The sequence below is a fragment of the Manis pentadactyla genome, chromosome 5 (genome assembly GCF_030020395.1).
Source record: "Manis pentadactyla isolate mManPen7 chromosome 5, mManPen7.hap1, whole genome shotgun sequence".
NCBI classification, from domain to species: domain Eukaryota; kingdom Metazoa; phylum Chordata; class Mammalia; order Pholidota; family Manidae; genus Manis; species Manis pentadactyla.
In genome coordinates this window covers 111972815-111986643 of record NC_080023.1, presented here as the reverse complement: position 1 = coordinate 111986643, position 13829 = coordinate 111972815, and the positions used below count along the sequence as shown (strand labels likewise).

The 13829-nt window shown below is 38.0% G+C and overlaps 1 long non-coding RNA gene across 1 annotated transcript in view; it reads left to right on the top strand.

Moving 5' to 3' along the window:
* The first annotated feature begins 6307 nt into the window (after window positions 1-6307).
* LOC118921548 (uncharacterized) overlaps window positions 6308-13829 on the top strand; it is a 32054-nt gene continuing 24532 nt past the window's right edge. The window contains exons 1-3 of the long non-coding RNA XR_005028379.2: window positions 6308-7031; window positions 7633-7743; window positions 12566-13151. This is a non-coding gene — a long non-coding RNA (uncharacterized LOC118921548). The remainder of the gene's footprint in view (window positions 7032-7632; window positions 7744-12565; window positions 13152-13829) is intronic.

The following is a 13829-nucleotide window of genomic DNA, read 5'->3' as shown; positions in this document are numbered from 1 at the left end:
GAGGCAGATATTTGGGGCTATGGTATTTTAAAGTGAGGATCAGGATAAGATTAGGATAAATTCATTAAATAGTAGTTTGGGATTGATAGACATTAAAATGAGAGGGTCTTGAAGCTAGTCTTGATAAGTAAACATTGTTTGAAAAGAGAATATTTGCCTAGGTCACCAATCTGTTGTCTTGAGAAGAGGTCTATTTGCCCACATGAGCAATTTACTGTTCAAATACATTGGTTTGGGGACTCTGCTGTTGTAGGCAATGCAATTATTTATTGGTCTACCAGTTCATCTTCCTGGGAAAGAAATTCTTGGAATAAATAGTAAGTCGTGTTGTTACATGTGATCTCAGTTCTCAGTTCTGACAGTTAAGCTTTGTGGATGCAGGCGGAATCAGTTCTCCTGTCCTAATATGGGATCCAACACTGGCAGAACCTCAAAATTAAATTAAGAAATAAAGACAGGGAAGTGTTCACAGTCAACAAAGGGATGTGTAAAATAGTAACAAGAAGACTTGGATAAATTTTTGCTGCTTTCTCCTGAAGAGAAAGGGGTTTCAGAGTTCAACTTTTGCCCCAAATGGTCCAGATATTTCTGAACTCCCAGGAGCAGAGATCAGAGACAGAATATTCAGCTACAGTTTATATAAACCTGATTAACCTATTTGATCTGAGATGTTCAGACCTGACGTTGTGTTCCTTGAGGGCTGGCCATTCAGCTTTGGCTCCGTAACATGGAGTAATTAAGTGATCCATACATGACTCTGAAATAAGTGAGGCTCTCCTAAATGTTGTAGATTGGTCTCTGAATGTGGAACTAGATAAAGCATGTGTAGAAACAGGACTGCCTCTTGGTAACAAGCCCAAGTTTAAGAAACTGGGCCTTAACCACACTGAGAATCTTGGACTAAGACAAGACCATGTAGATGCTTAAAGAACAGAGAAACAAACAAGGTAAAGGAAAGAGCAGAGAAGAGGAGACACTTGGTAATTAATAATAGCTTGTGTTTACATAGCACCTTTTAATATACAAAGTGCATTTATGTTATTTCATTTGATCTTCACAACATTCTTGTAAGGAAAGTAGAACAGGCATTATTATCACCATTTTATGGATGAGAAAGTTGCAGCTCAGAGGTGATCAAACGTCTTGCCCAAGGTCACAACATTGTAAAACTGCAGATAGGGCTCTGGGGACTAGATATTCTAAAGAATTTTGCAACTGCTAAGAATTGGAGGCAGAACTAAAACTGTGAGAAGAGTATGAGAATTGTTTCTCTTTACCTCTCCTACCATAAGGACCAAGGTTTGCTGAGTTGTAAGCTCTGTCAATAGACAAGTGTATGCCGTGAACTGTGCCTGAATAGGAATCGGCAGCTGCGTTGTCAGACTCTGCACCCTGCACTGGGGACACTGAACGCAGCCTCTGAACCACCAGAAACCAACGGTGCCATCATTTAAACACAAATTGCTGTTTTTATGCCAGAGGGCTGCCTGGCCACGTGTTTCCACAGGCAGCAAAATTTCAGTATCCCTGCCTGGCTAGGCTTAAGTTTTTGGCAAGAATCTGTTCTTCTCTTGTGAACATTTTGGAAAGCTTTTAACTGAGCACAAAGATGTTTATTTTGAGAAGCAAAAGGGACCAACTAAATAAGTCCAAAAACAATCTCCACCTCTCCTACCAGATGATGCTTATTTTAAAATATAAGGTATTTTTCTACCACACTATCCAAAAGGCAGAGCCCATAGGTGACACTCCCCAGGACAACTGAAGAAACTGGCTATTCTCTCTGTGACTTCAAGCCCTAGAGAATGATTAGGAATCAGGTGGGGAAGCATTGAGGGAAGTAGAAATAGAAAAAAGTGATAGGTCTAGGAGGGGAAGAGTGGTGGTGTTACGAAGCTAGAAAACCAAGAGTTATCCAGTTGCCCCCAGCTGCCCAATTACCTCAAGCACCTTTCAGAACAGTTTTCACACTGGTTTTAGAAGGGTTCATGCCCAGCACAGAACATAATTTGTTCGGCCTTAAGATAGGCATAAATATGGTCAGTGAATTCTGAGGCATGTCGATACACAATCATGTTATTTTAGAATTATAATATATCTTAGAGTACTTGCTTCAAGTTTCTCATTTGAGAGATAAGGAAACTAAGACCCAGAAAATTAAGTGACTGTTCCAAGGTCATATATGATTTATCAGTGAATCTAGGAGTGTAAGGCAAAATGTTTGATTTTTTGTCATTATTTCATCACACTACGCAACGGTTATTCTGAAAGCTAACATTTCTTCTTATTGTTTTAAAATTTTCTCTTCTTTCCACACTGGATTTCTTACTCCTTTAAAATACTGTCAAACTTCCCTTCCAGTGTGAAGGGACCTAAGAAAGGAAAGGCTAACTTACCTGAAGTTAGCAGAGGAAAAATAGGTTTCCTGAAAGTTTTGCTCAGAAGCTCAGAATTTAAGCTTTTTCTTTGTCTCCAATAGAAATATGGTACTAGGGGCAGGAATGTGATGAAAAAGGGAGAGAACTGACGTTCTTGAAAGTGAGAGGGCAGCTCCCCAAGGGCTTGGGGACAAAGAGAAGGACATTAGTTTATATCAAATAAAAACTTCAATTTCTTCATAGTGGAAACTGCCAAAAATTCATGACTAGGTTCCTGAAGTTATTGTTTGCCTCTGATGTATATAAAACCCTTTATGAGCTGTTAATTAGTAAAGGAGAGAATCACACCACCAACATCAACAGATGGTGCAAAGTTATAAATCAGTCTGGTTTGTGGAGGTGGAAGATTGATTTGACTTGGATCTATACTATCTTTATTCTTCTAGAATAAACTCAGGTATAGAGGCCCAGTGGGAGAGGATGCTTCTGGGATCCCCTAACACTCATAAGCTCTTAAATTCTTAGCAGTCAGTTTTCTGTTGCTTGCCCTTCTACAAGTGTGCACCGAACACCACAGTGCCTTTGCTGTGAAGAGTCATGATTTACAAGTAGACATTCAGTTTCTGCCAATGCTGGATGATCTTGATTGCCTTTCAATCTTTCTAAATTCAGTTCATTCTTCCTTTTAAGTTCCCAGACACCAAATTCCTGAGCCACCCCCTCCCCCTTAATCATAGTACACAGTTTCCTTTCTCTTTAGAGAGCAATAGTCATTGGATTTTAGGTTTCTCCTTTACTCTCGAAGAAAGTAAGTGACACTGGTTTCAGGGGGTCCTTGTTAATAGTTCTGCTATTGGCCGAGTATTATTTTGCTCTTTATCTACACACGCTTGACTTCCTGCGCTTTGTTATCTAAAATTAACCCCTGATTTCAGCTCAGGTGCAAAGAAATTCTGACAAGTCAAGAATCAAACCAAGAGGCAGAAGACGAGCGTTACTTATCTCTTAGGTCTTATAGCTACGAACGCGGCAGAAAGAGCAAAGTCAAGGCTCCGGGTCTGGCTGCGGCCTCTGTGAGGATGGAAAGGGCACTGCTCTTTGCTTCTTCTCCCAGACAGTATTCCCAAAATCTTGAGCATTCTTTCTTTTTTCCACTTCAATAAATTGCAGTGGACTGAATGTTTATGCCTCCCCCACATTCATATGTTGAAATCCCAAGCCCCACAGCCACCGCCTTAGGAGGTGGGGCCTTTGGGAGGCATTTCGGTCTCCTAATCACAGCCTTCATGAATGGGATTAGTTCCCTTATAAAAGGCACCCCAGGCTTCTCTGGGGTCACCCTTTCCACCATGTGATGCTATGGAAAAAGACAGCTGTCACCGGACATAGAACCTGCTGACACTTTAATCTTAGATTTGCTGGCCTCCAGGACTAAGAGAGGTAAATGTTCATTGTTTATAAACCAGTCAGTTGATGATCTTTTGTTGTAGTGGCCCACACAGACTAAGACATAAATGTGGAAATATTTCTTGTTTTGGCTAATAATGATGTTTCAGTTTTTCAAGTAGGGTGAGCCTTTCTAGCGAGTAGCAACTTGTAATTCCTTCACGTATAGCCAGATAACAGCTCCCAGAAACTAGTCAGGGTTTTTCCCGTCCTCTGATATGGAAGCTTGAATTTCAAACATTGTCCTTTCTGCAGAAATTCAAGGAAAATAATCCCAGTGATGAAACTACTGCAGCTCAGACTTTCAAGGCTTTTTTCTTCTTTGGATTACAAAGTTATACTTCTCTCATCTGTGATGAGTCAACACATGTCAGAGCAAACCAACAAGCTAGTGTTGACCACTATCAATCCCCAGGTCACTTGCTTTTGTGAATCTGCTCAGTAAATTGGAAATTTTATTTGGAGCACAAAATACCAAAGCCTATTTTAAGTTAAAGTGTGGTGTTTTTAAACTATGTTCACAAAATCTTTAACACATGTCCTTTCAAAGGGTGGAACCTAATTCTCCTCCACTTGAATGTGGGCTGGACTTAGTGAACTGCTTCTGAAAAATAGAATGTGGTAGAAGAGATGCTACATGGTATCCAAGTGTAGGTCATGAAAAAGGATTGCTTCCACCCGGCTCTCATTCTCTTGGTCACCTGCTGGTGGGGATGAGAGAAACCAGCTCCCATATTATGAAAACATGGAAACAGGCCTGCAAGAGGTTTATGTGGGCAAGATCTGTGCCCTCCCTGTAACTCAAGTCACATGTGGAGCCATTGTGGAAGGGGATCCACCAGCCCCATCAAGCTTTCAGATGACTGCTGCCTCAGTTAGCAACTTGACTCCAGCCTCATGGGAGACCCCCAGCCAAAGCCACCACCTAAACTGCTCCAGAATTCCTGACCCACAGGAACTGCCAGAGATAATAAATGTTTATTGTTGTTTCAAGCTACTAAGTTTTAGGTAAATTTGTTATGCAATAATAGATAACTAATATAGGAAGCAATTAGCAGAGGATACTGTTCTGTTCTTAAAACCCTTGAAATGAAAATAACAATTATTGTACAATCAGAGAATTCTTTATTCCCAACTATTTACATTTTATTCTCGTTCATTTGAATCACATAAATCCCACCCAGAACGCTCTGAATCTCTACTTTGCTTTCCATCTGTTCACATTTGAAAGGTTGATACGCGTTATTTGCATGTGAATGCATGGATGTGAATGGAGCAGGAATGCCAAAAAGGGTTAAGAAAACTGAAAGCTAGATACAATTCTCCTATTACTCATTAAATATTTCACACAATTTATTGCCTTTGAAATCCTTCTCTTTCTTGGAGAAAATGCTTCAGCTTTGGACTGCTGCTTGCTCCAGGGTACTAGCTCAGTTTAGGGCCTCGTTACTTCTTGAATGAATTACTGGTGATTCCTCATTGTCCTCTGGCAAGATTCTCTTCTAAGGCACAGATCTGACTATACCATCTTTTCATTCAACTTTAGTTTTTAAGATTCCTCATCATATTCTGGATGAAGGTCAGTCATCCACTCTCCCACTCTATGCATGATCATACACTGGGCTCAAAGCAAGACAGTGTCTGGGAGAATGTTTTATAAATTGTATGGCAACAAGTGTGATATATCCTCTTCCTTAATGTTGCATAATACATCATAAGGTCTTCCATTTCCGAAGGGATCAGAATCTACTGGCAACCTGGGTGGAGTAGTACCTGTTTTCCTTGGGTGATGAAGTTTACTAGAATCTCTGAGATTTATTGTTATTTTCTGCATAACAAAACTGCCTATTCTTTCTTATCACTCTGTCAATCTTCATGAGGGCTTGGAGATCCTAACTCTTGGTTTTTCAAGAAGGGAATTACAAAGGCCAAGGCAAAGCCACATGTAGTCAGGTTGGTGTTACATAGTCTACCTGAAGTGGTCCACGGAGTTGGTGACCAGCAGCTCTCTGTAAAACAATGTAGGGAGGAACAACATATTTTTCCTTCTTGAATGGGGCTCTGTCACAAAAGACAGATTCATAAGAAAAAAGCAAATGAATGTATGTAATGTAAGTTTTACATGACACGGGAGCTACCTACGGAGATGAAGACCTGAAGAAGCTGTTCAGCTGAATGTTTTGATACTACGTTTGATGTGGAATGAAAAGTCATAGAAAATTGTAATAGGACAAAAGTATGAGGGAAGGGTAGTAAACTGGGGGACACTAAGCAAAGCCTGTTCATTCAGATTCCTCCCAGCACCCCTCTATCTTCAGAGATAAGGGTGCTCCGTTCCTCTGTGTATGGGGAGGGCGCCTCCCCATGTGAGGTTTTAATGACCTGCTTTAGGGGAGAAAGTCTGAGAGGCCTTCCAACACCTACTGTTTTTCAAGTTCCTTCAGCTTAAAATATCCAATAAGCCACGGTGCCATATATTGGGGTAGTATGTTCTGAACTCCACTATCATTAAACCATCAAATTTGTAAGTCTGGGATCATGTTGAAATCATGGGGGGCTGATAGCCAATCATTTCTCATTCCTCATTACATTAACTGGGTGTGATCTTTGGAAGTCTTCTGTATCTACGCCAGGTATTAAGTTTTCACTTTCGGTTCCCAGAGCAGCCTTTGGCGCTCTCCTCTGCACGTCTGTTTTGCCAGCAGCTCCCTGTTAGGCTCTGTCAATAGGGGGTGCTGAGTGAGACTGCAAGGACGGAAGAGGGAGTGATTTGCTTCTTCCTCCTGGTTTTCTCTTTGCTTCCTGTTGGCCTCCTGTCTGCTTGTGGCTCCTGTGATGTCACTCCAGCCACACTTCTTCATCCCAAATATGGGCGGAAGCTGCAGTTTCTTCTCAGAGAAGCGCTTGAATCCACTTTATAGTTTTCCAACACCTATAGAACCAGCTTCATCCTCTAGCACCACCTGATGGGGACCTTTTCCTTAACTGTCTGAGTCTTAGCTTCTTTAACACCTTCTCCTAAGTCTTGAAGTTTTAATAACTCCAACCTCTTACCTTTTATATTGTAGCCCTAAGAGTGTGTGGCAGCCGTGAAAATGTCCCTCACAGACCTTTGGCTACAGAGATCATAATTAGGGTTGCTAGATTTCACAAATAAAAGTACAGGATGGATGCCAATTAAACTTGAACAACAAATAACTTTTTAATGTAAGTATATCCTATGAAATATTTGGGTTATAGTTATGCTAAAATTTTATTCATTGTTTATCTGAACTTCTAAGTTAACTGGATGTCTTCTACTTCATTTTGCAAACCTAAGCTTAATTGACCGAGGGCCCCAACTACTGCTCTTTGAAATCCGTACATTGCCGTGTTTGCTCTGAGGCCAAGCCTCCATTGCCGCCTGCTCCCCACAGTGACTGAGCACGCCAGAGCACTGAGGCAGGGTCCTGGGATCCTGGGATTCCTCAGATCAGCAAGTTTGGCTCACTGACTTTCCTGTGGTTTAGCAGAAACTTCCCTAGACTTTATGGTCCCTCTCTGCTTCATCCAGTTTAGACATCTAAGTCTGACAGCTTTCCGAGCTCCCTTTAGGTTTCCCTTCACACAAGAATTTCCCCTAATGAAATCCTTGCAGGTTTAATCCTGTGTTAATATCTAACACAAGCTAGGCTAGCACAGGAGAGTAGCTGCTTCTTACAGTTAGTAAGCTGTGGTGCTTTAATATTCCTCTTCACCCTCTCAGTCACCAAATAAGCAATTTACTACCTTGCTAACAGTTCTTTGTATTAAATCTTCTCTCTTCCAGTAATTGGTGTGGTTTCCATCTCTTGACTGGACCCAGACTGGATGCCCCTAAGCTTGGTGAGAATGCTAAATTGCTCCAGGAAGTCTAAGCGACTAAGTCATGCCCTTAAAGGTATGTGGGATGTTTTTTTTTTAACTTCCCTTATTATTTAACACAGAGTTGGCAAAACAGGTTGAGCAAGATGACTTTTATAAATGTCACACCAGACATCGGTCACATCGTGTTTGATAGTTGGAGTGACACTTGGACACTGGCAAACAGAAGGCCTTTTCAGGAAGGTAATTATGAAAATGACTAATCTTGAAGCCATTCCCACTGAGGGGCATGTGCTTATTTAATCTGAGAAAAGAAGATGACAGGAGGATGGGATAACTGTTCTCAAGTATTTGAAGGTCAGACATATGGAAACTGGATTAAACTGATTTTGCATGGTTCCAGATGTTAGAACTGGAACCAATCGGCAGAGCTAGAATGAGACATGTGGGCTCATAGTTTGACAATAATGCAAACCTATATTCTTTGAGTGTTTGCTAAACATGTTATCTGGCATGAATGGGAAAAACCATTTTTTCTGCTAATAAAATGTATAGTTCTTCATGCTCAAAATTATGGCCTTACAAAGGGTTTGTGATTTAGCTAATAAAATAAACCACCCATGCCTAGTAAAACCAATGACATTATTCAGTTTTTGAATTTCAGATGACCATGTCTTCAGACTCTAGTAGGCAAGTGTTGAATTTGGGGGACTAACTCTTGGTTGCTTTGTGCTGCTTAAAAATGTACCTCCCAGGAATTCTCAACAAAAATAGCTTAGTATAGGTGAAGAATATGTTTTTTAAATTGCTCCTTGAAATCACTAACTACTTCCATGTAGCAGGACCAGTTTACATGACCTCAGTTATGTGAGGACCTTTTACAACCTTGTATGGGTATATTTTAGCACCCCTTTTTGATTACTGCTTAGGAGATGACTGGTTTGTCAACCCTTAATCCAAAATCTCCAGTGAGTAAAAATTACAGGAGAGTATGTTTCTGCCAGTACCTAAGAACTAGTTTCTAAGAGTGAATTGAGGTACTTTGCAAAGTAGGAAATTTCTCAACATTGAATGTCACTTACCATGGGCATTATAGAAAAGAATCCTGCATTGGGAGGGAACATAAACCAAAATAAACAGAAATAACTTCATAAATAAATGTAAATGTATTTTGTTATACTTTAACATATTGTTAAGAGACTGGAAAAGCAGTCTTGTTAACAAATATTCTGTGATGCTTGAAGATAAAGCAAAAGACAGGGCTGTATGTCCTTTCAGTGTCATACTGAGACATTGTTCAAGAGGCCCACTTTAGGAACTTTTAGCTTTCTAAGAGAGTGTGTCTTGTTTAGTTTTATTTATTATTGACTAGAGCCCACACACTGTTGAAGGTACATGTTAACTTGTAGGTTTTTACCTGATAGAAATACAAATGATTTCTCTTTGGTGGGAAAATGATCTCAAAAGTCATGCTTCATTGCTCTATAGGATATTAACCAGATTTTTTTCTAACTTAAAAAAACTTATTGCAATGTGCCTTTCTTCATGGACTATGTAAGTTTCAGTTCTTCAAGTGTTTTATAAACAAGCTTTATTATCTTAGTGGTGCCTTCATTAATTATATGAGTTGAATACATTTTTGACCTGTGTTCTTTCTGTGTCTTTCATGACAATCATGTTTTTACCTTTGAAAATTATATTTGATAAAGACATGAGTTAAAAGGTAAAGTGGTTGTCCAGATGGTTAATAAAATATTAATAAATCCAGACTTCAAAACACACACTGCTCTAATCAGCTGACACCCATGGCATTTGATTCTGTGTACCTCACTTTTAGCATGGCATTGTCCAAACAGAGACCTACAAGAAGAGGGCAGCTAAGATGAGATGTTTTGAAATATTTTAGATGAAATACTGATATAGCTAAGGAACAAAGACTCAAGAGAGATGTGTTGTGACAGTTTTTAAGTTTCATCTTTGATTCCATCAAATATGATAAATTACAGTGCTGCATGAATTGAGGAAAGTCATTAATCTTTCTGGGTTTCTGTTTCTTTACCTGTGCTATGAACTGGGGTAGCTCTAAAATCCTAAGATAATTGTACTCAATATTGAATTAAAAAGGAAGAATAAGATTTGTTTTGTGCATTTCCAAAGAGCATGACCCTCTGGTTAGAAGTTATAGGAAATAGATTTTTGGCTGAGTATAAGGAAAGCTTTCTGACTATGAGAAATATTGACAACTACAAGCTGTCTTCTGCAGTACTGAGTACTGAGACCATTTTGGGAGATCCACTGAGATACTCAAGTGAACTTACCTGCTGGTGTCATTAAGCTGCATGGCCTGAGAAGTGTATCTCATGGTCTGATTAAACCCAGGCATATCTTTCTGTCTCCCAGAATGAATTCCAAATGACTAACTCGACATTTCTAAAGGCTTTTTTCTTTTTTCTGATTTTGTGGTTTTGTTTTTGTTTCTGTTTCTTGGCCAACTCCGTTAAGGCTGTCTGTGTTTGGATTAACTCATGGTTAAGCACACTTGTATCCTGGAGAAGATCACAACGGTATGCGAGAACCAAATACATGCATTTCCTCCCAGTTCTGCACTGTGGCATTGTGTGGGTAGCTTGAAAACAGCCCTTATGGGAAATTCACACCACAGAAATAGGCAAATGCCACACATTAGGCCATGGTTTTGGAAGAGCTGGTGTATCTAAACCAATGTGCCTCTTTTCACATCTGGGTTCAGGCACTGGTTAAGTTCATGTCTTGCCTATAACCACTAGACTGGTCTCAACTGCATAGTCTAGAAAGCATCCTTGTGAAACGAGGTTTGGACCGTATCCCATTGTACAGCCAGACCCAGGACTGCTGAGCAGGTCTTGATTCCATGGTTAAGAGATGACCCTGTGTATAAATAATTCTAATATGCAAACAGCTGATTATTATAGGGAATTTGGCTTTATGATCTGACCACTTGATGATTTCTGTCAGGTGGATAATGGAGAACTATTTTTCTATCAGGCGAGAGATGATAGCTAATCTAGTTTGATAGTCATTTTTTTGGGTCTATTCTGTCTATTTGTGAGCTAAAATTATTTCAGAAAATATCTTGTGTCAACTAAAAAGGAAAACAGCTCTTTGAGAAATAGACTGGTGAGTTTTTTGTTTCTATGTTCATTCATGACCTGTAGCTGAGGTTATAGAGCTGAAGGCAGCCAGTTCTCTATAGTTGAGAAAAGCTTTTATCTCTCTTTGTGTGTGTAAAACATTTTCTTACCTCTGGAGGATATTAATAAATTTGATTATGAAGTCTTCTAATTTAAAGGAACTCTCTTTTAATTGACTCATAGAGTAAGTCAATTATTTATACTATTAACCTGCTTATATAAATCTAATATTTTCAGAATTCCAAAAAAATAAATTTCTAATAGTTTAAATATTCTAGTCGCTTAACAAAAATTCTTTCAGAAAGTGCTAACCAGAAGAATATGATTATCTAAATGTATACATATACTATATAAAATAACACCTAAAAATCTAAATCCACATAAGATGAATCTTTGGATAAATCAGACTGCTTATATTGGTTTAATGAAAAAATTCTGTATCTTTTTCCTCTGATTTTAGTAGAGTTAGGTATAATTGTGCAGTTTATTCTTTAAAAGATCTAAATTTGTTTTCTGAATTTCCTCAACTTCTTACACTAGTTTTTTGATGAAATAAATTAACATGACTACTTATTAATGGTAAGGATTATGAAAAATGTAAAATTATGTGCCTAACCAAATTGAATTATAATTTTGGTAATCTTTTTGATATCAACAATCATTATGTTCAATAGTATGTTAGCTGAAATATAATTTCTGATATCCTTAAGTTAGCTTTAAAGTATTGAACTAATATTAAAATCAAGTTGATTAATGGATAATTTGGGATACCAAGATTATTTCTAAGATAAAATGGTAAAACATTGATCACTGAAGTTTTTAAATATATATACATGTGTGTTTCACATTATACTATGCTAGAGAGTGCAAACCTTGGATCATGCTAATGATAATGTTTATTTTTGCTTGTATATAACACTCAATTATCAATTACCCATCTCTCAGTTTTCTGTGTGACCTATGTTTGTTTAAAAGTTATTAGTTAACATGGGTGATTAAGACTATATTAGGAGCTATGGTGACAGTAGTGCAGGCAATAATGAAGAGAAGAACAATGATCAAAGTAAAGGAATCTTTTGTTTTTTCAAAGAAAAAGTGGATAGTTTTGTTCTAAAAGAACATGTGTGCTCAGAATATGAAACGGGATAGGGAAAGACAAAACTTGAATGGATACAGAAAATTGTAGGTTTACTGAATGTAAACCCTATTTGTCATGATTGTCTGAAGAGAAGTGATAGAATATAGTAAAATTTGGAAAAGTTCTCTCAGTTTGATGGGCTTTTCCAAAAGATAATTTTTTTAAAAAGAACTTGGGATCTTTTATTGCCAAATACTGAGTTAATTAAAACTAGAATTTGGCTTTCTCTCTATTAATATTAGAGTTGGTCTTAGAGCTCTTAACAAGGGGTAATGAGCAGTGATTTTACCTTCTGTGTAATCAATTCAGGTAGTGGAGATTTATATTCACCATAATAATTTTCTGTACTTTGTGTTGATTTTATCATTTCTATTAACATTCATATCATTAAGAACAAAGAACAAAGTTTCCTCACATCTGAAAGAGCCAAGATTTCTTAAAATCATTTTACATACTTCTATGTCTATTTAAAAATATGTTGTTATTGCTTTAATGAATAGGTAACTAAACTTTTTTCCCAAGCACCTATGAACCTATCTTACTTATGGACCAAATCTCTTCTGTTAAATCTGTTGCTTTTCCTTTTTCAGATTGGACCCTACATTCTAAAAACATGAAGTTCTCAGAGTATCTTTACATCTAAAATTATCTTGGAGATTTCCAAAGAAATTCTGGAAAATCACAAAGATGTGTTCTTTTACCTTATAAAAAATGTTAGAAATAATCAGGTTTGTTGGGTAGCTCAATATTGTTAAATAAGCTCAATACTACTGCAAGGGCAGAATGGGAAGGGTTATCCAATCAGAAGGGAGGTGCAGCCTTCCCTTAGTTAAGTTTGTAGAGGTAAAATATTATTAATATAAATATTTCAGAGACTGTACACTTTGTAGGAAGGGCCTTAAGATTTGGCACTTCCAGTGCTGTCCATAATATGTTCTTATCCTCCGGCAAACATTGATCGAACCATTATGAAACAAGCATGCATCAGACAACTTTGTTCTCCACTCTGATATTGCTGTTGGCTGTAATAAATTAACCACAGCCATTCAGTCTTAGAGGTCCTTTCTGCTTTTCTCTCATGTTTGCCTGGAGGCTCTGCTATAAGTTACAAGCCGGAGATAGGATCTTCAACAAAACAGTTTTAGAGCCTTGAGCAAAGGACTCTACTGGGTACTTGTAAGTATTGATACTTCAAAGAACAGACTCCTAAACACCGGCTTCTGTGCTGACAGCCCTCGGATGACTCTCAGACTGTACCAGGGTTCTGAGTCAGGATTTTCAGGATTCATTTTTTTGGTCTGGAAACTGATAATTTTGTGAAGCCAGATTGCTGACCCAAGATTCAGTGAAGCAAGAATTAATGATACAGGACCAAAAGACTGATGAGAGAAATGTAATAATTGTGGTTGTTTGGAATACTGTTGATATTCTTTAATGTTCTATTTTATGATGTGTATATTATTATTATTTTTTTAGGTGGCAGGTTTTCTTAAGGAATTCTTTTCTCTTAGGGGTAAACACTGAAATATTTCATATGAAATGATGCAATGTCTGAGATTGGTCAAATAAACTGGGTAGGACAGTAAATGGGGTAGATGAAATGAATTTGATCTGTGTTGATAATTGTTCAGCAAGATGATGGGTACATGAGGGTTCATCATGCCAATCTCTCTACTCTTTTATCTGTGTGATATTTTTCCAGAGTAAATGCTGTTTAAAAAACCCATTATCACAAATTTTCCTGTGTTTTTAAGCTCTTCATAACCATTATTTAAGTACCTACATCTTAGTCAACATACACACAACTTTTATGTTGAGTTTAGGTTGCTTTTAATTTCTTGCTATTATAAATAA